General features: G+C 42.1%; 1 protein-coding gene across 2 annotated transcripts in view; it reads left to right on the top strand.

Annotated features, from left to right (window-relative positions):
* LOC138737068 (forkhead box protein O3-like) overlaps positions 1-21,103 on the top strand; it is a 139,466-nt gene that overhangs the window by 18,737 nt on the left and 99,626 nt on the right. The window lies entirely within an intron of this gene.

The raw sequence follows: 21,103 nt of genomic DNA on the forward strand, positions 1-21,103 counted from the left end.
TGAGGACATATTCATACCCTTTTTGTTTAACCATTCTTTTCATTGGCTCAAATTCCTTTCTTTGTTTTAGGAGGGTCACACTTGCATCTGGGTAGAATAACACCTTCTTCTCCTCTGGTTCCATTGGCACCCCCCTCACTTTCGGCCTGACAGCTGCTGCACCTGAAATTTTCTTTTGATCCCGGTGATGCAGGAGCTTCACCAGTACTGAGTGTAGCCTTTGACCAGGGGCCAGGCCTGGGCACGGGAGGAGGACCAATGCCCCCTCTCGACCTCTACTGATTCTCCCAAATTCTCCCTTCCCAAAATCTCTGGTAGCCAACATTGAAAGAACACCACGGGATCCCTCCCTTCTGTGCCCTCCTTCAACCTCACAATTTTTATCATGTTCCTTCGGCTATGATTTCCCCAGAGTATCAATTCTCTACCAGAGGTGTCCCCTTTCTACCCCTCATGCAGTAGCTTCCCTCTCCAATTTATTTATTCTTTCTTCATTATCCCAAGTTCTTTCCTCCACTTCAGTCACCATTCCTGTCAGTCCATTTAGGGCATTTTCCCATCTGTCCACTTTATTATAAAGTTCCCCTGTTTTTTTTGTTTAAATCTCTGGCCAGGGCTCCTCCATCCTTCCCATGGCCTTTAGGACGTCGTGAGTGAGAGCTCAGTGCCCTGACGCCATCTTGGCTCCTGACTTCATTTCTCTCTTCTCCTGCTGCCACCTCTGACCTCCTCGTCACTTCCCTCCTCCTTGGATTCACTTCTGGAGCCATCTGTCGTCGTGAGGCCAAGGTCTCTTGCGTCCTCCCGCAAGCTGCTCCTGCCACCCATCAAATTCCACTCCTGAGTGTTCCTCGCTGTCCTCGGGGGGGTGGGGGTGAGGGAGGAATGTGACACACCTTACCTGAGGCTCTGACCTCTCCGGAGGCACCTTGCCTCCCAATGACTGGTCAGAAAGTGTCTCCTCTCCTCCCCAAGTCATTCTCATCTCTTGCTGGCCTCCCAGGTGAGTGCTGGCCACATTCTGTGGGTTGGGACCCCCGGACTTTGTGCCTGGAATTGGCGTCGCCATCGTGGGCTCCTCAAGGCAGGCCTGATCAGGTGCTAGCAGTTTCTCCTACCTTGCTGACTGCCTTTATTTGACTGGTGTTTTTTTTCTCCCCAATTTTGTCAGGTAGGAACCTTTATTTTCCTTGCTATTTTTAGTATTTGCACTTTATTTTTTTTTAATTGTTTTTGGCTTCTTGGTCCAGGAGCTCTGAGGATTGATGACCACTGCTCCTTCCTCATCATGTCATCTCCAATTATTGGCTAGATTGCCGATAAACTGCATCGGTGTGGGAGGACTTATCCATGCTTAAGAACTATTTGTCTTCTCTTACTCAGAGACTTCTGACACCATGTTATGCTTTTTCTTTCAAGAAAAACGGTTTTACATGGGTCTAACTCTTAACCGACACCATTTTCCTTGAGCTATTTCAACTGACTTCTAGCGACAATGCCCATGACTCCACTTTCGGTTTCTGCCCAACCACACACATTGCGTGCTGGGAAATGTAGTTCTTATTTACACATAACACACCTGCTATTGCAGAATTGAAATGGTTAGCTGCAATAGCTGCTTTATGTTTCCATGCTATGTTTGACTCTTTTGGTTTGTTGACTACATTTGGGGATGATTTGCACATAGGCGAAGTCCATAAGGATGTGAGGTTACCTTCCCCAAAGTGTACCAAGGGGAATTTCTCCAACAATCTATTTGGAAACTTGTTTGAATTCAAGTTTTTCTGCTGCCATAGTTGGACTTGACTTTGTCTTCTGGTAATTTTGGCGTTTAACTGCCAGCTCAGTAATTGAGCCACTACTCTGGCAAGATTGAGTCAAATTTGAGCTCGCTGTGCATTTGTGTAAATTCACAAGGCTGGAGAGTGACAGTTCATTATTGGAAATGATGCAAGACTGATCCTCAAAATGTTCAGGAAAGATGGGTGAAAATGTGTATTATGGGTAATACAGACAAAGGGAAATGCAATATTGTTGGCTCTCCACTCAGCTCTAGTTCACCTTAAACAGCAATTCACATATATGGCTGCTCTTCATAGATTATAGCTCTGCTTTCAAAACCATGCTGGTCAAGAGGCTACAAACCCTAGGCCTTGGTACCCCCCTCTGCAAATGGATCCTTGACTTTCTCATTAGAAGACCACAGTCAGTACGAATTGGAAACGTCTCCTCACTGTCGTCAACACAGGCACACGCCAAGGATATGTGCTTAGCCCACTGCTCTACTCATTATCCCATGACTGTGGCCAGGCACAATTCCAATGCCATCTACAAGTTTGCCAATGACACCACAGTTGTCGGCAAAATCACAGACAGCAATGAGGAAGCGTACTGGAGGGAAATAGATCAGCTCATTGAAAGGTGTAAAGACTACAACCTTATGTTCAACGTCAGCAAAACCAAGGGAGATGATTGTGGACTTCAGGAGGAAGTCAGGGGAACAGCAGGACCCAGTCATCATGGAGGGCTTAGTAGTGGAGAGGGTCAAGAACTTCAGCGTCTCCAAAGATCTGTCCTGGAGCCTCCACGTTGATGCAATCACAAAGAAGTTTTGCCAGTGACTATAGTTTGTGAGGTGTTTGAGGAGATTCAGTATGTTATCAAAGACTCTTGGAAATTTCTACAGGTGTACTGTGGAGAGCATTATGGCTGGTTGCATCACTGCCTGGTATGGAGACGCCAACTCTCAGGACAAGAATAAACTCCAGAGGGTTGTTAACATGGCCTGCAACATCACAGGCACCAGACTTTACTCCATTGAGGACATCTACATGAGGTAGAGTCTTAAAAAAGCAGCCTCTATCCTCACCTCTTTACTCTGCTACCATCAGGGAAAAGGTACAGGAGCCTAAAGATGAGCACTCAGTGGCACAAGGACTTCTCTTCCCCGCTGCCATCAGATTCCTGAATAATCAATGAACCAAAGACATTGTCTTACTTTTTGTGCACCATTATTTTGTTATTTTATTTTTTATAGTAATGTTTTATAGTAATGTTATAATATGTATATTTGCATTATGAAGCTGCCACAGAACACTGAATTTCATGACTTGTTCATGACAATAAATTCTGAAATAATGTCCTTGAAGTGGCCAAAGCCATCATGTGTTTGCTTAGAATGGAGGTAGTTACTCAACTGGGGTGTCCTACAGGTTGAAATCTTTTGGGGAAAGCACACCAAATTTGCAGGGAAATTATCGTTGTATTAAAGTCACTTGATGCTTATTTTCGTTTAAATTGGTGAGGCCAAATTTGGAGTACTGTGTACAGTTTTGGTCACCAAATTATAGGAAAGATATAAACAAAATAGAGAGAGTGCAGAGAAGGTTCACGAGAATGTTGACAGGATTTCAGGGTCTGAGTTACAGGGAAAGGTTGTGCAGACTGGGGCTTTTTTCTCTGGAGCGTAGAAGATTGAGAAGGGACTTAATAGAGGTGTTTAAGATTTTAAAAGGGACAGACAGAGTAAATGTGGATAGGCTTTTTCAATTAAGAAAGGGGGAGATTCAAACTAGAGGGCATGGTTTAAGATTGAAGGGGGAAAATTATAAGGGGAACATGAGGGGAAATTTCTTGACGCAGAGGGTGGTGGGGATGTGGAATGAGCTTCCGGCAGACGTGGTCGAGGCAGGATCATTGGTTACATTTAAGGAAAGACTGGATCGTTACATGGATAGGAGGGGACTAGAGGGGTATGGACCGGGTGCTGGTCAGTGGGACTAGGAGGGCGGGGATTTGTTACGGCATGGACTAGTAGGGCCGAACTGGCCTGTTCTGTGATGTAAGTGGTTATATGGTTAAATAAGAATAGAGTAGAGGGACTTTAAGTGGTGAGGAGAATGTGCCCGACGTAGGTTTATGCCCAATGAGGAAGGAGGTATTGCTGAAATTGGTCTTTTCTGTGGTTCACCTGCAGCTCCCTGGTTTGCTGTTCCATTTCCACACTGACTTGTCAGCAGCTTTTTGTGCAATATACAACCTGCTCTTTTACTTCCCTCACTTTATCCTGGAACTGAAACTCATTCAAGGTGATGTAGGTACGACTTCCCCAGTGGGGAAATGAGTGTGACTAATGAAACAGGATGATGTGTGTTTTCAGTTGTTATTTTTGGGTTTATGGAGTTTCTTTCTTCAATTTTTCATCTTTGTTGCTTAGTCATTATCATTTTGAGGTTTTTCTTTCTAGGTTTCTGTAGGAGTCGTTGGCCTCACTGGCATTTGTATCAGTATAAATTACTTGACTGCATTTTCAGCTGTATGTGGGGGTGAGGGAGGGGATAAATATACTCTATATACATATGAATGTTGGAAATATTGAATTATTTAATTTTGTGAGTCTATGAAAATCAAAAATAAAATATTTTCAAAAATTAGAAAGGACTTGCACATCCTCCAGTTTAGGGCTATCTATCTTCACTGCAGATAGTTAATTTTTTCTTGATTCATAGGTTTATTGACAGCAAGTGCACAACTTCTACAGTTCCAGGAATTGGAATCTAATTTACTATGCTGAGTGGTGCTGTGTGGTGAAACGTTTGTACTGTCAAACTTGGGAGAATTCCAACAAAGCTTGCATAGAAGTTTTCAGTTGATAGAATTGTCGTAAGATCTTCTTGAATGAGGTTTCTGAAATGACAAAGGTTTAAAAGTGCTTATTAATGATTTCTGTAAAATATTTTTAATACCAGAATACAATTTGGAACTAGTCTGCATAAGAAAGTGAAGATTAATGTAAATATTATTTGTGTAGTACTTAACTATTGTGGTTTAAATTTTATCATTAGCCTTTCTGATTTATGAATGTTAGGTTTGCACTGCTTCTAATATGGTATAGAAACAGGTTCTTTCTGACCACCTTGCCAACGTTTATTGCGATGATCATATATGATGTCTTAATTTCACTAGTCTGTAACACTTCTATTTTAAATTTTGTAATTGTATTGACCTCTACCACCTCTAAACTTATTCGAGATACCCACCCATTGTCATTCAGATATTTTACATTTCTCCCCTCTTGTTTAACTTGTGGTCTCTAATTCTCAACTCTAGAGCCCTGTGACTAAGGTTCTGGCTATCCATCCTACCTATACCCCTCAGTTTTATAAACTTCTAACATGAAACAGGAGCCCTGATGTCTATAAACATTGAAATAATACATTTATGGGAATGAATGGGGAACTTGAGTGTACTTAACAGAATGGCACGAATGATTTTGAATTAACTGCATTCGCATTTCCAAGCTCAAAATAGGAGTAGTTTATTGAAATAAGATGTAGAGCATAAACTTAAGTGCTTGTAATGAAACCAACCATTGGTTGAGCTATGGTTAAAATGGCCTTGGCCTACTCTCCAAAGAGAGCAAACCATTTTTGTTCCCTATCTCTGCCAAACACTTATGAAATCCTAGTCTAGTTCTTTTCTCATTCAAATACTACTGTTGGTTTCTGAGCGACATTGCCCTCTCTATCCTGCCACTGACGAGAAATGCTCTGATCCAATGTAATATTCTATGATCACAGAAGCAGTTGACTTTCACATGCAGTGGATATGAATTAGTTTCCTTTCATAATCCTTATAACCAAGCAGTGCATTTGCTGAACAGTTTCAGACCCACCAATTGACAGTCCCTGTTATTTCCATTTTTATTTTGGCATCTTAAATGTGTCAGACAATGGACTAATATTCATCAGATTTTAATTTGTTCCTGTATTATCAAAGTTATCTATTTCCAATCTTGACATTTTGTCTGTATGTATTATTGCAGAATATTTTTTCCAATTCTTTGCAACGACGGGATGGCGTTGGGGGCGACACAGGGAGAGAAACATTAAAATGTTGCTGAAATTTATTTTTATAAGTAGTTGCATTAATATCTGAAGTATTTTTCAGATAGTATATTTTCAGAATCTATTTCTTTGGGTAAGACCATATTGTGTTGGCAAGTGCTAATTAATTGTTTTAATTTGTATAAGAAACAAAAGCACTGCAGTGCAAAGTGTAGACAAGAGGAAGAACTTTGGGACAATAACTTTGGATTCTATGCTACGGGCAAACGATAAACTCCAGTAGAAAATTGATTTTGTTTCCTGTTATCAAACATTCTTAGAAATTTGTATCAGATTTAAAACCCCCTAGTGTCTTGGCAAATCTAGATTTTTCTTCTGTGGACCTCAAAGATGTTGGTCTGAAATACACTTCTGGCTGGGCTTCAGTAAAGAATCATTGAAAAGCTCCTCATCGTAGATTTTAGTATATTCCAAACTTTCACTGCGACACATTGCAGAGAAGAAGTCAGGAAAGTGGTAATGGATCTGTTCCTTTAATATTTTGATTTGGGGGAAAATGCCTTATTATTGGCCAAGCTGTGTTCTTGTATTATTCACTGTTGTACATCTCGTGAACCTTCTGCTTTTTCTCCGAATGATAATGGTATGCTACTTGGCCACTGACTGAAGATGTCCATTATTTCCAGGGTTTCTCTCCTTGTAGCTAAATGTATCAACTGAAATGAAGAAATACTATTTAGTGTTTTTTTTTAAATTTCTTGCTCTAGATTTTCGATTTGTCTTTCTGATACTTGCTGTTTTTATATACTATTTCAAACAGGGAACGATCTTGCTGCAGTGTGCCCATTAGTATAGTGGTATAAAATGATCTCCAATAGTCCGAAATCCTCATTTATCCAAAATTTTTTAGAAGCAAGCAGACATCACTTTATCCAAAAAAAAATTTTAGATAAGTGAAAATATCTGAAATGATCAGAAATTCTGTTATGAAATTTATTTGGAGTCAAACTGACCTCAGAGTTGAAAAAAAATTCACCTGACAATGAAATTAGAACAATGATTGTCCTAATTTCAGGTAACTCCCTCCCCTTTCTCTTTCAATTTCTTCTTTTCCTACCCCTATTAATTTTTCTCTCCAATTCTCCCTCTCCAATTGCGTGCCACTGTCTTCCACTGGCTCAGGAAGCCTCTCTGGGGATTGGCGGTGGGGATGTGTCTAGGATCGGCACCGACAGTGGGGACGTGTTGGGGATCGGCAGTGGCCAGCATTTTTTTTAGTGAGAATTAAACATAATTTTAATGCTTAAGAAACCTTCCCTTGTTGATTATTGTTTTTTTTAAAACATTGATACAAGTGATTTGCTGTTGCTACTGGGCTGTTTTTTTTAAAAGACCAGATATCAGAAAAATTCAGTCATCCGAAATGGGTCTGGTCCTGACCATATCGGATAATCAGAATTATGGCATTGTCATCTATAACGAGAGTTGAATTTAGTTCAATTCACTTAACACTCAGCCTCTATAAAACTTATCCCAAACTTCTTAACAGAATTCCAACAAAAAATATTTTTGAACTATCGTGCCCAGCAAATCCAGAAAAAATGTGAAAACAATAAAAGCTGTTCATCTTTTGTTCCCTTGCAATCACCTTTCTCTTTGTCAAATAAAAGGAGGGTGTTAAAGAATCTGCAATGTTTGATTTTTTTTTTCTCTAAAAGAAAATAGACCTTCTGCACCAGATGGTACAAACTCCTTACAGCGCAATATTCGAACCCTTGTCCCAATTACTGGCACTGTAAAGGCGAAACCACTACACCAACCTTGCCACCCTTCTGTCTGAAGGTAATAGAGAAGAAAATTGTGTCCAAGGTGATTGAGGTTCCTTTGGCTGCTGCCTTGAAGCAGTGATTTGCATCAATGTTTGCAATATAAATAGGAGGCCAGAGCCTGTGATGAACTGGACAATGCTTTTTTCCCTTTGGAGCCTTCTGTGTTCCTGGGCATTCAAATTCACAATCCAGACTACAGCAACAAGTAGGTATACTTTTCCACAGTGTACACCTGTGCATGTTTGATGGTATTCAGCACATGCTAAATCTCGTCAGACTGTTTAGGAAGTAGATGCATTGGTGTGACTTATTCATGGGTGCCTCCGTGCTGGCTTCAGGAACATCTTCTGAAATGGATTCCCTTGAACCTGAAGGTTCTATCCTTTCTAATGGAACATTGCCATCCACTACTGCCTTTTCTGGATTTGAGGGGGTTTTTAAACACCACGCAACTTGGTATTCTAAGCTGTAATGACCCACACCTAGTATTATGCTTCAGATGTGCAGAAATTTGTGGCAGGCAAAAGCATTGGAAAAGTGCCACCTAATGTGACTTCTGGGGAGGCAAGTAAAAAGTTCAAAATTTAGTGGAAAGTTGAGATGCCTATTCTTTCTTTTCAATCTTTTTATTAAACATAAGTAAACAATACATGAGGCGAATAGAATACAGAATTGGATAGTAAAAACAAACATCAATATATTGCCATACGTAATACAATGTATAACATTATAACATATTGAACAATATTATTCGTTTCTCCTCAATTTAGAATATTCTTAAAAGAGAAAAAAGTTATTAAAACCCTATCTAACCTACCAAAATAGCAGCAACAACAAAAAAAAGGCTGGGCAGCCTAAAGTGAGAGTTCACTATAACAGATCAATACAAACTATTTATCTGGTTTTTGCCAATTTAAAAAAAAAACTGAAATCCAAACAGTCTGGAAGGTCAAGTCAAAATACAAATGAACTTGTACGAAAATAGTTTGATGCCAAGTCTCATCAAACTTGAGGTTTAAAAATGCAAAATCTAATTTTTTTTCTCAACTTAAGCATGACATTACTTGAGAGAACCATTGTAAATGAATTAAGATCCTTTCTCAGACAAGCATTCCAAGCACTGAACTACATTGTCCACATGCTTGTCACCAGGTTCCTGAAATAAGTTCATTCACAATTGAGCTTTGACAAATGATTTACAGAAAGGCTCCAAGCTCAAAGGGTGTTCTTGGTTTTCGGGTGGGGGGGGGGGAGAAATGATTGTGAATCTATGGCCTAAGACTACTTAAAATGGTGCAGAAGCATTCAGAGGGACTCTTGAGTTCTGTTTTTTTCTGCACCACAGACTTTGGATATAGAATCCAAAGATTATCTGGATCAAGAACTTTCTTCATTTATTCTGACTAGTTTATCCCTTTGAGATGCTAATTGCAGTTCCACAATTCTTAATAGCCCAATTGTAAATCACCCTTTCAAGCCAATTTGTACTTTTTGATGTAGTTGTCTCCAGTCTTCCAAACTCCAATACAAACTTGTTTGCTTACTCTTTCATCAGGCAAACCTATCAAACTAGGAATTCTTCTAGTGTGTTCCAAGTTCAAATTTATTGTCAAGAGTACGTACAATACAGGACATCATGTAGAGCCCTGAGATTCTTTTCCCTGCGGGATAGGCAGAATTTTTACTTAATGGTAGTGTTATGATCCCAAAGGACCCCAAAACCCAGCACCAGTAGACATTCACCAAGACAAGTAGTTAAACAAACAAAAGTAGTTTTTAATTATCTTTAAACATGAAAACCGAATCAAACTAACTTATCTCTATTAACTTAACTAATCCAAATTAACCCCCTTCTAATTCTAAGCACAAATGTATGATGTGTGTGTAAATTTAAGAAAAGTTCTTTGGTTCAGAGTTCAATCTCATTTTTCATTCTTCCAAGTTCACTGGTTGCAGGCAATTCTTATACTGTGCACATAATTTAACATGTATAAAGTTCACCAGGCTTTGGTGCTCGAAAGGTCAATGTTTACCACTCATGAAGGTTCTTGTATGGTTTGCAAAGAGAGAGAGATTTGTTTTTCCAGGATTTCCACAACTGAGGTAACATCATTAGACATCTCAATGTCTTGCTGATGAAACTTGCCCTATCAGGGTTCTCCAGATGATCACCTTTCTTTCAGGCTAACACAGAGTTTCTTTCTGTTCCACTTATTCCAAGAGAAACATCAGACAAATAGCACTTCCAGCCATCCACCACTCTGGAGCTTTCTGTTTCCAACAATCTTCTCCTGCTTGTTTCAGTTGTCTTTCAGTGTCACACACACACACTGGCTAAGAGAGCTTGTTTCACCTTTCTTTCTCTCCAACTGATACTGCTAGAAAGCCCACGTGACTCTCTCACTTGCCACAAAACCCCCACTTTCTTCAGCAAACCACAGGAGTTATCCTTCTTGGTCAACCTATTGCCGTTAGGTAAACAAAATCCAGGAGTGACCTTTCTGTGAGCACTTTGTAGAAAGGTCAGAAGCCTTGTAATCAGCCAAAGTGTCTCCAGTCCAAAACAATAGTCTATTCATTTTATGACATCATTTCAATTAGCACCTACTTGTAAAATGTGCATAGTGTTCTCCATAGTTTCTGTAAAATTCACTGAATATGAATTCTTCAGTATTTCAAATAAGATCTGTTTTAAAATATGTATGTAACCTACTCTAATTTTAACAAATTCTCCCAATATTTATCTACTCCACTACAGTAGTGCAAACTGTGCTCAAGAAAAAGATATGTATACAAAAGAAAAGTGTAAACATAAAGAAATGTAGACAATCTGTGCAAGTACAATAAAAATATTCAGTAGTAAATAATGTGCAAAGTCCTTAAATGAACCTGAGTCAGTTGTTTGGATGTCTGATAATAGAAGGGTAGTAACGTTCCTGAACCTGGTGATAAGAATCTTGTGGCACCTACACCTCTTTCCTCATGGCAGCAGTGAGAAAAGAGCAGTCCTGGGTGGTGTGGATCCTTGATAATTGCTGCTGCTCTCTGACTACAGTGTTTCATGTAGATTTTCTTGATTGTGGGATATTTTCTTGACTGTGGGGAGAGTTTTGCCTGTGATGTACTACTACCTGTATCCACTACCTTTTGCAGGACTTTACTCTCCGAGGTATTCGTGAACCCATGAAAGGCTGTGATGCAGCCAGTCAGCACACTTTCTACTATACACCTGTAGAAATTTCCCAACGTTTCTGATATCCTAGTGAATCTTCAAACTCTTGACGATGCAGAGATGCTGCTGTGCTTTCTTCATGATGACATTAGTATATTGTGTTGCAAATGGACATCAAACCTGTATGCAATATGTTACAAAATATGATGGGGGGGGGGGCGGGGGGAGACTCATGGTTGTTGGAAATGCATCATTCAATGTGCTCTACAATTTGGAGGTTGTTTCCTTGAATTTTCAGCTAAAGCAAAATGCTGATCATTTTGTACTTATGCACACATTTGTCTGAATTTAAGTGTTTAAGTGTTTAATCAAGATCTTTCTGAGAATGACCAAATGATTAAAGTACTACTTTCAAAAGGCAGTTTTTTAGCCATACTTTATAAAAAATGCTATTTTCAGGTTACTTTTTAATGAGGCTGCCTGAGAGTTGATAGTTAATTTAAAAATATATACTTTTTTGTTCCATTCCTGTGGAGCACAAAATGATAAATGTAAACTGAAATCTTCCTCCTTCCTGCTTAACCTGAAAAATAGGTATGAATTTGACACACATGCTTCATTTGAATTGCAGTTAAATTGACAATAGCTATATACTGCAAGTCCAATCTAAGTTGTTCAGTCCTTTTCTATTGATTTTATTGTTTTCCTTCCTTCTCACTCTTGCATTCTTTTCACCCCCTTCACTCCCCCCCCCCCCCCATCAATAAGGAGCACCAATCTACCTTTTGGTGTATGAAATTGTATATGGACACATTTGTAATTTGGTTTAAAGCATATTGTTTTACAAAATTATATCAGTTGCAAACTTCATATCACAAGAGCCTAACCATAATCCAAGCATTTGAATAATTTTACTCCATTCTTGTAGTTATTATTTCAACTGGTTGAATCTCCGATTCTGCTGTTATTCATTGTGTTCATGTAATTCTCCAGCTGCTCATATGGTTCTGACATAGTTTTAAGATTATCAACTAGTGGATTAGTTCTCGCTCATAGGCTCTCTCTCTTTCTCTCTCTCTCTCTTTCTCTCTCTCTCTCTTTCTCTCTCTCTCTCTCTTTCTCTCTCTCTCTCTCTCTCTTCCCTTCTCTCTCTCTCTCTCTCTCTCTCTCTCTCTCAATAGTGAAAATTACTCCACCTATGACCTCTGTGGGCCTGTGCTCCTCCCCCCCACCCCCACCATTCAATTCAGGCACCTGCCTGCTTTTTGCTCATAACTTGAAAGAGCTCAGGCCCAAAAAATTCATTTTGGATCATAATCTTTGCTATATAAAAGAGTAATATGTGGCTGATAGCCTCTTATCAGCAACTCCAAAGCCATAGAGTGAAGAATGATGGGCTTTATTATACTTTAGGTTTGTAGCTGGTCCGATTCCAAGTACTCGACTGAGGACAGGGAGGGGGAGGAGTTGCCAGGGAGCAAGTCACCAGTGGGGGACAGGCCAGCTATCTATCGGCAGTTACATATTCAAATCACCACACTCACCTTAAAACAAAAAACCCTACCGGGTTAAAAGTCTTAGAGGCGCAGCCGGTCGGGTGGTCTCTTTTGCCTCTGTGACTGGCTCAGTTCCACCAGTGGTATAATGGTTGGCTCCATTGCCGGTTGTGTGTCCGGATGCTGGGATGGGAGGGAGGGCTTGCTCTGTCGAAGGTGGGGCTTGGTTGTATGTGGGGGCAGTTGTGGTGGTCAGAGCAGTTGGAACAGTGTCTGGGGTGTATGGCGTGGTGGGTTGCAGACCAGCACAGAGTCCCTAATGGGAGCAGTATGGGTGTAGAAAGGACTTCAGTTGAAGGGGATGGGGAGTGGGCAGGAGTCTCCAGCATGTCCCAGATCCCAGATAGGGACAGTGTCCTCATGGTGGACTGGTGTGCAGGAGTTGCACCTCTTTGACAAACGGGTTGGACTTGTGACCCCTTGCATGTTTCCAAAGCAGGAGGGACTCTGGGGATGAGAGCCAGTGTGGCAGAGTGGTTCTGGTCACCAACTTCCTGAGGAAGGAAAATGAGTTTGTGTGGGTAGAGGTGCATAATAGAGATCAGATGGCATGGAATGCTTCAGGCAGGACTTCCTGCCAATTATACACTGCCAGTCCTTCTAAGAGCCAGGAGGACAGCTTTCCAAACTGGCGGTTTTTTTTCTTCCCTACCTGGCCATTATCCCAGGGGTTGTAACTGGTCGTCCTACTAGTGGCAATGTTTCTAGCCAACAGGTTCTGCTGCAGTTTGACACTCATTATAAAGGACACCCCCGAGCTCCCCCCCCCCCCCCGTGACTGTGGATGTAATTCAGGTACCTGAAGAGGATAAATATGCTGCGGAGCTCCTTTATGATGGTGGCTGAGGTCATTTTGGGACAGTGGATGGCAAAAGGGAATCTGGAGTACTCGTCAATGATGTTCAGGAAGTATACGTTTCTGTTGGACGAGGGCAGAAGCCCCTTGAAATCGATGCTGAGTTGTTTAAAGGGGCATGTGGCCTTTATGAGGTGCAACTCATTAGGCTGGAAGAACTGTGGTTCGCGCTCTGCACAGACCCGACAGTATCTGGTCGGTGACCTGACATCCTCAGTGGAGTAGGGAAGGTTCCAGGCTTTCATGAAGTGGAACAATCTTGTGACTTTGGGGTGGCAAAGGCCATCGTGGAGGGACAGGAGGCAGCCGAGATGCGCGCTGGCACACGTCCCCTGGGATAGGATGTCTCAATGACCCCCCCCCCCCCCGCCACCACCACCAAGACGTCTGAGCTTGCCTGGCTGTTATAGGATGTTGTAGGTGGAGAACTCAATTCTCCACCTCAGAATTTTGTCATTATTGATCTTGCCCTGCAATTTTGTATTGAACATGAACACTATGGCTCATTGGTCTGTTACCAGGGTAAATCTCTTCCTGGCCAGGTAATGACAAGTTCAATGATGGTCTGCGCTTCCTTTTAAACAGAGGAGTGCCGTGTCTCTGGACCGCGAAGGGAATGTGAAAAAAGGCTATTTACCTGCCTGGTTGAGAGTGGCGGCCAGCACAAAGTCAGAGGCATTGCTTTCCACCTGAAACAGGATGAACTCATCCACGGCATGCATCGTCGCTTTGTGATGTCTCCCTTGATCTGGGTGAAGGCTGCCCGGGCTTCTGCTGATAAGGGGAAGGTTGTGGATCTTACCTGGGGTAGGCTTTAATTGGCATGGTTGGGCATCCATTAGGTGTGATAGGAAAAGAACTTCTGGCACCTTTTTAGTGCCTTGAAATTATGTGGGATCGGGAGTTCCATAAGGAGTCGCATGCAGTTAGGGTCAGGGGCAATGACACCAGGTGCCATGACGTCTCCGAAGAGAGCCAGGCGAGTTGCGCTAAACACACACTTGTTTTAACTCCTAGATTCTCAAGGTGGGTGTGGAGCTTAAGAATATTTTAGTGTGACGTAAGAATATTTTGGGAAATAATTTAAAAAGTTGGCTTGAAAAAAATAAACTCTATATGTGGGTGTGAAAGATGTGACATGGCAACACTGTCAATACAACGCAATTGTGGTAACTTCCAAGTAAAATCACTTTTTTTAATTGTCATAATGTGGTTTTGCTCTTCTGATGTCTCTTATTCCAACTGTTGTTATCCCTGGTTAACATAATTATATTTTTTTCTGAATGGTCTTTATTACCATCCATTCAAAATTATCTCATTGGCAACGAGGATTCCAAATTATCTCAACAACCATGTCTCTGTCCATACCCCTTTACTTTTTCATTTCAGTAGTGAGTGAGATCTGTACGTATCTTTGTTCACTAGAGTATTGATGGGGTGGGGGAATGGGAACGCCAAAATTGGAAAAAAATAGGGACCCCAGAAAGTAAAGTACGAGGCTAGTGCAGTTTTGATACACTTGCAGTAAATGATTTAATTAAAACTGCTTTTGAATATAAATTTTTTCTGCTAATGGTGGGGCGAATTTTATTTTAAATTAAAGTGGGGCCAAGGGCAAAAAAGGTTGAGAACCATGGTTTAAGTCTTTTTAAAAAAAATAAATAAATCTGATTTGGGTGATGTTACCAAGCTTGGACATATTCTGTCAGTGAAAAAACTCTGCTCATTTTTGACTTTCATGATACTACTAAGTGCATTGCAACTTCGAAGACACATTACATTCCTAGTAAAATTCTGTTTACCACTGTCACTTCATTTCAAGTACCAACGTACCTTTGGTTCTTCCTGAATATGGAATTGGATCCTTAATTTAACCTAAACTGAAAGCATTTATTGAAAGTAACTTCTCTTCAGGATTGTTCTGAGGTTCATAGATTTTATATAATATGCTCACTTGGAAACTTTGAATTGGATTGAGTGTTTCAAAACTGTGCTTAAGTAATTCCAGTAAAAGTCCAAAAATAGAGCTGCCAGATTATGGACTTCAACTCTCAGCTGAAATCAGGACCATCTGAGAATGTAGACTTCTCAAACTCTTGGCGTGTGTGTGTAAGTGGCACAAGTGACCACACAGAAGTCATGGAAGTGTAAGAAAAATAATTGTTAATTGTACTTTGTATTTTATATGAAAAAATGTTTCAATAGTCTATCAAAATTTACCTCCTTATTCTCCTTAAATTTCAGTTTGAAAAGTACTGCCGTGAATCCTGAAAATCCGTACCGATCCAATCTCTGAGCAGTCCGGATTTTAGGACTTTTACTGTACAATGAGATCTAAACCCCTTGTCAATGTTCCTAGAGTTTTGTAATAGTTAATGCAAACATACAGTGCTCCATTGCTAGTTGTGAAGATGCAATGTAGACTTTGAATGAAATAGTAAGCTTTCAGCAGTTGAGAAATGGATGTTTTGACAAATCCAGTGATTTGGAAATTGAGTTTCAATGCCATCTATACCCAAGAATTTTTAAAAATCTAAATATTGGCAAGTATCTGGAGTTGCAAGTTGATGTACACTGCATTTTCATAATTTTAGTCCATCGGTAATATAATTTTGCATTTTTTTGGTTAGTTTCAGCCAAAAGCTGCCTTTTTAAATTTTGTGAAGGGAAATTGGGTTGAGACCAGTCATTGAAGTGACAAGGTGCAAGAGCTATGAAAGAAAAAAGATTAACTGTGACCAGGTAGAGCTATTAATATTCTCAGTTGGTCATTGTCTTGTTGGATTGAATATGTTTAAACTTGAACTTTCAACTACTCTTTTGCCAAGGGATGTAATTAAATACTTGTTGCGGCTACTACTGTAGATCTACTAAAGTAATACAAACACACGCCAGATTAGTCAACTCAAGACTGCGTACTGCTGGAAAAGGCTGAAGAGGTGTGCCGCTGAATTTTGGCAGTCTGGCAGGAGGCGCATGTACGTGGCCATTGAGCGACGTCTCTTTAGTCTATGCCATATGTATTTATTTGACATGATCTTGACTGACGTTCTGATGGACAGATGAGACAAGCAGTGTATCTGGTCAAAAAGGCGCCGCCTCCATGATGCCGGAATCAATGGTCTAGGGTAGCCCAAAGACACGTCACAAAGAAGGGTTGGGCTGCCCTGTTGTGGCGCCACCCTTTGTATGTCCACGTTAGTAATGGCTGTACTGTATGCCTGAACATCGGGTCTGTGGCCTGTGCACTGGCCAATTCAGAAGTATCAATTCCACCCTGAATATGATATACAATCGGTCTGGACAGAATATCTGCGACGTAATTGTCTTTTCCTGAAACATGGTGCATGTCCATCATGAATTCTGTAACGTACGATAGGTGATGCTGCAGTCTTTGCATTGCGTGCCAAAGCTGGGAATAGTAGTTCCATTTGTCGCTCGAAGAGCCAGGTGGTGGTGTTTATGAGTTCTTTCAAAATATGTCAGTGGGATTAAACTGACCTCAGCACCTGTGTCCACAAGAAACTTGCGCCACCCGCATCGTCTTGAAGATGCTATAGGCCCGTATTTGCGCCAGCTGCCGAAGCCACTACTGGCAGCCGGCTCTTTTTGTTTTCCACCTTTTTCCTGTAATAGGTACATGGCTGGACACATTTATGGGCATCAACAGCGATGGTAAAAAACACCAATCTCAATGCACATCAGCACATTCCTCCTTCTTTGATTGAACTACAGATACAGGAAGCTCACAGGACATGGGAGATGTATCTGCTGCCAAAACAGACTGTATTTGAGCAGACTCTTGTGTAGGAGTAAGATAGAGCCTGTCAGCCTCCCGCGGTGTCATGGGGATGGGTATGGCGACACGAGCTGGGAGCTTTGATAGGAATAGGGTTTCAAAGAGCAGGCATTGAGAATGACCATTCGCCAATGCAAGCATCTCATTCATTAGGTCCGGTGGATTCCTGTCACCCAGGCCTTCCATATTCAAAAGCCGCATGCCACGCTCATGCCTTGTCAATTCCAGTGTATCCAGGAGAAACTGGCAGAACTTGGTGTCTGGTTTTCCACCAGTTTACAAGCTTTTATATACTGCATGTCCCAGGCTCCACGGGACAAGATGGGATGTCACTACGAATTTGTTGGTGATCCATGGGTCCGGCAGGTTTAAATTAAGTCTTGTGAGTGTCCTGCACCTTCCGGCAGGAGACTCAGCAGCTCAACATGCCTTTCCTCAGCACTCAGTATCTCTCGCATGGTGTTCATTAGGTGAGTATTAAGGTTCCGCACGCCAGTGACAGTTCGCAGTACCACGCTGTGCGCCCGCTCGGCCCACTACACGGCTGCTACATACTTGAATAAACGAGTTAGCAGCTTAAGTGAATGGTTTAATTTACCTTGGACTTCTGTCCTTGCTAAGAACCCAGGTGCTATTTGAGTGGTGTCTACTGACATGGTCTTTGCCCTCAGACAGCTCCAAGAAAAGTGCAGAGAACAAAACAAAGGACTCTACATCACCTTTGTTGACCTCACCAAAGCCTTCGACACCGTGAGCAGGAAAGGGCTTTGGCAAATACTAGAGCGCATCGGATGTCCCCCAAAGTTCCTCAACATGATTATCCAACTGCACGAAAACCAACAAGGTCGGGTCAGATACAGCAATGAGCTCTCTGAACCCTTCTCCATTAACAATGGCGTGAAGCAAGGCTGTGTTCTCGCACCAACCCTCTTTTCAATCTTCTTCAGCATGATGCTGAACCAAGCCATGAAAGACCCCAACAATGAAGACACTGTTTACATCCGGTACCGCACGGATGGCAGTCTCTTCAATCTGAGGCGCCTGCACGCTCACACCAAGACACAAGAGAAACTTGTCCGTGAACTACTCTTTGCAGACGATGCCGCTTTAGTTGCCCATTCAGAGCCAGCTCTTCAGCGCTTGACGTCCTGCTTTGCGGAAACTGCCAAAATGTTTGGCCTGGAAGTCAGCCTGAAGAAAACTGAGGTCCTCCATCAGCCAGCTCCCCACCATGATTACCAGCCCCCCCACATCTCCATCGGGCACACAAAACTCAAAACGGTCAACCAGTTTACCTATCTCGGCTGCACCATTTCATCAGATGCAAGGATCGACAATGAGATAGACAACAGACTCGCCAAGGCAAATAGCGCCTTTGGAAGACTACACAAAAGAGTCTGGAAAAACAACCAACTGAAAAACCTCACAAAGATAAGCGTATACAGAGCCGTTGTCATACCCACACTCCTGTTCGGCTCCGAATCATGGGTCCTCTACCGGCATCACCTACGGCTCCAAGAACGCTTCCACCAGCATTGTCTCCGCTCCATCCTCAACATCCATTGGAGCGCTTTCATCCCTAACGTCGAAGTACTCGAGATGGCAGAGGTCGACAGCATCGAGTCCACGCTGCTGAAGATCCAGCTGCGCTGGGTGGGTCACGTCTCCAGAATGGAGGACCATCGCCTTCCCAAGACCATGTTATATGGCGAGCTCTCCACTGGCCACCGTGACAGAGGTACACCAAAGAAGAGGTACAAGGACTGCCTAAAGAAATCTCTTGGTGCCTGCCACATTGACCACCGCCAGTGGGCTGATATCGCCTCAAACCGTGCATCTTTGCGCCTCACAGTTTGGCGGGCAGCAACCTCCTTTGAAGAAGACCACAGAGCCCACCTCACTGACAAAAGGCAAAGGAGGAAAAACCCAACACCCAACCCCAACCAACCAATTTTCCCCTGCAGCCGCTGCAACCGTGTCTGCCTGTCCCACATCGGACTTGTCAGCCACAAACGAGCCTGCAGCTGACGTGGACTTTTACCCCCTCCATAAATCTTCGTCCGCAAAGCCAAGCCAAAGAAAGATACTGTAACCAATGTATTTGAGATGTAATCTTGTTTTATGACATACAGAAGTCCTTGTAAATGTTACTTTTCTGTGTTGCATGCAGGGATTTCTTCATTTATTGCACATACTGCATCTGAAAATTTTATAAATATTCTAATCTCAAGTAGAGCAGTGTGGATATATGCAATAATTGATACAACAGCTCCACAATTGGCTGTTGCAGCCAATGTATTTACTTTGGAGTTTTGATTGGAGGATTACAAACTTCTGCAGATAGATAGTGGAAAATGTGCTGACTGGCTACATCACAGTCTAATATGGGGCACTAATATCTGTAAGCAGAAAGCCCTGCAAATTAGTGGACATAGCCCAGTGCATCACAGGGAAAAATTTCCCTGCCATTGAGAAAATCTACATGGAATGCTACTGACAGAGAGCAGCAGCAATCAAGGATTCACACCACTCAGCTGCTGCTATCAGGGAAGGGGTATAGGTGCCACAAGATTTGTACTGCCAGGTTCAGGAACAGTTACTACCCCTTCACAATCAGACTTCTAATCAACAAACTCTAGCCTCTTTCACTCTTGCATCCCACTAAATTGGCCATTCAGTGTGCTGGGGTAGGAATGGGGATTTGGCTTTTCACACTTGACCACTTCTAACTGGGACACTGAATGCTTTCACACTTGCAAGGAACTATCCCAAGGGTTAGGACTGTTCTACCTTCTACTGGTGCATTTACCCATTTCACACTTGCCTGACTGCAACGCTGGCGTCTGCAGACGGCACTAGGAGTAGAGGCAGTCAATCCCTGGCATGAGATGATGTCATCCGACGCCAGCGTTGAGCTGATTTTGCTTTCACAATAAGCACTTTAAAGCCGATTGATGTTTGATTCCTGGAATCATTTGCGAGTGAAAGGGGCTACATTGCACATTGAATTTTTTTTCTGCATTGCAGTTTGTTTTCACTTGCTTCTTGTTTCCATTTCTCTTTTGTATATGCATCTTTTCATGAGTACAGTTTTATTTTTGCACTATTGATAAGTAGAAATTCTGCAAGGTGAGCAGGAAAAAGAATCTCAGAATTGTATGTCATGAGAATAAATCTGAACTTAAAAACACAAATGGTTATGGAGTACAAATGAGGGAACCTTGTGTTAGCTGTAACACAAGGTGACTCCATACTAGAAGTAGTGGATACAACTATAAGAAAAGACATCAATAAGTTGAAAGGAATGTTGCTGGGATCAGGGAGCTGGAATTGTAGGGAAAGCTAAGATAGGCTGGCTCTTTATTCCCATCTTGGCACTTCAACAAACACAAAACGTGAGGAGACTACCGGTCACCATTGGCACTTGGAATGTGTGCATGCATTTGGATAAACATACAGCAGACAGACCAGAGGGAGGAACCGCTTTAGTTGCCAGAGAGCTTGCAAGATACAACATTGACATTGCAGCCCTGAGTGAGACTCGTCTTGCCAACAAAAGTCACCTGACTGAAACTGGAGATGGACACACCTGTCTGGAATCGTTGTAGCAGCATTGAGCATCATGAGAGTTGGATTTGCTGTCAGGAGTCATCTTGTTCGGAAACTTGCCAGCTCATGACACTACAGCTTCCACTACAGAACAGAAGGCAACCCACCCTGATCAATGCCTATGCACCCCCCCCCCCCCCCCCCCACAATAACCAACCTGGACAAGATGAAAGACAGGTTGTATGAGGAACTAGACCCCCTGCTATCAGCTCAACAACTTCAATGCAAGAATAAGATGTGACTCTGCAGCCTGGGAGGGAGTTGTTGGAAGACATGGAGTGGGCAAGCAGCAGACTACTCTTATCTAAAGACCTGTGCAGCACACTACCTCTTTATCACCAATACAACTTTCTTCTTGCCTACCCACAACAAGACCTCCTGGATGCATCCCCACTCTAAGCATTGGCATCTAATCAACTATGCCAATGTCGGAGAA

The sequence above is a fragment of the Narcine bancroftii genome, chromosome 6 (assembly GCF_036971445.1).
Source record: "Narcine bancroftii isolate sNarBan1 chromosome 6, sNarBan1.hap1, whole genome shotgun sequence".
Classification (NCBI taxonomy): Eukaryota; Metazoa; Chordata; class Chondrichthyes; order Torpediniformes; family Narcinidae; genus Narcine; species Narcine bancroftii.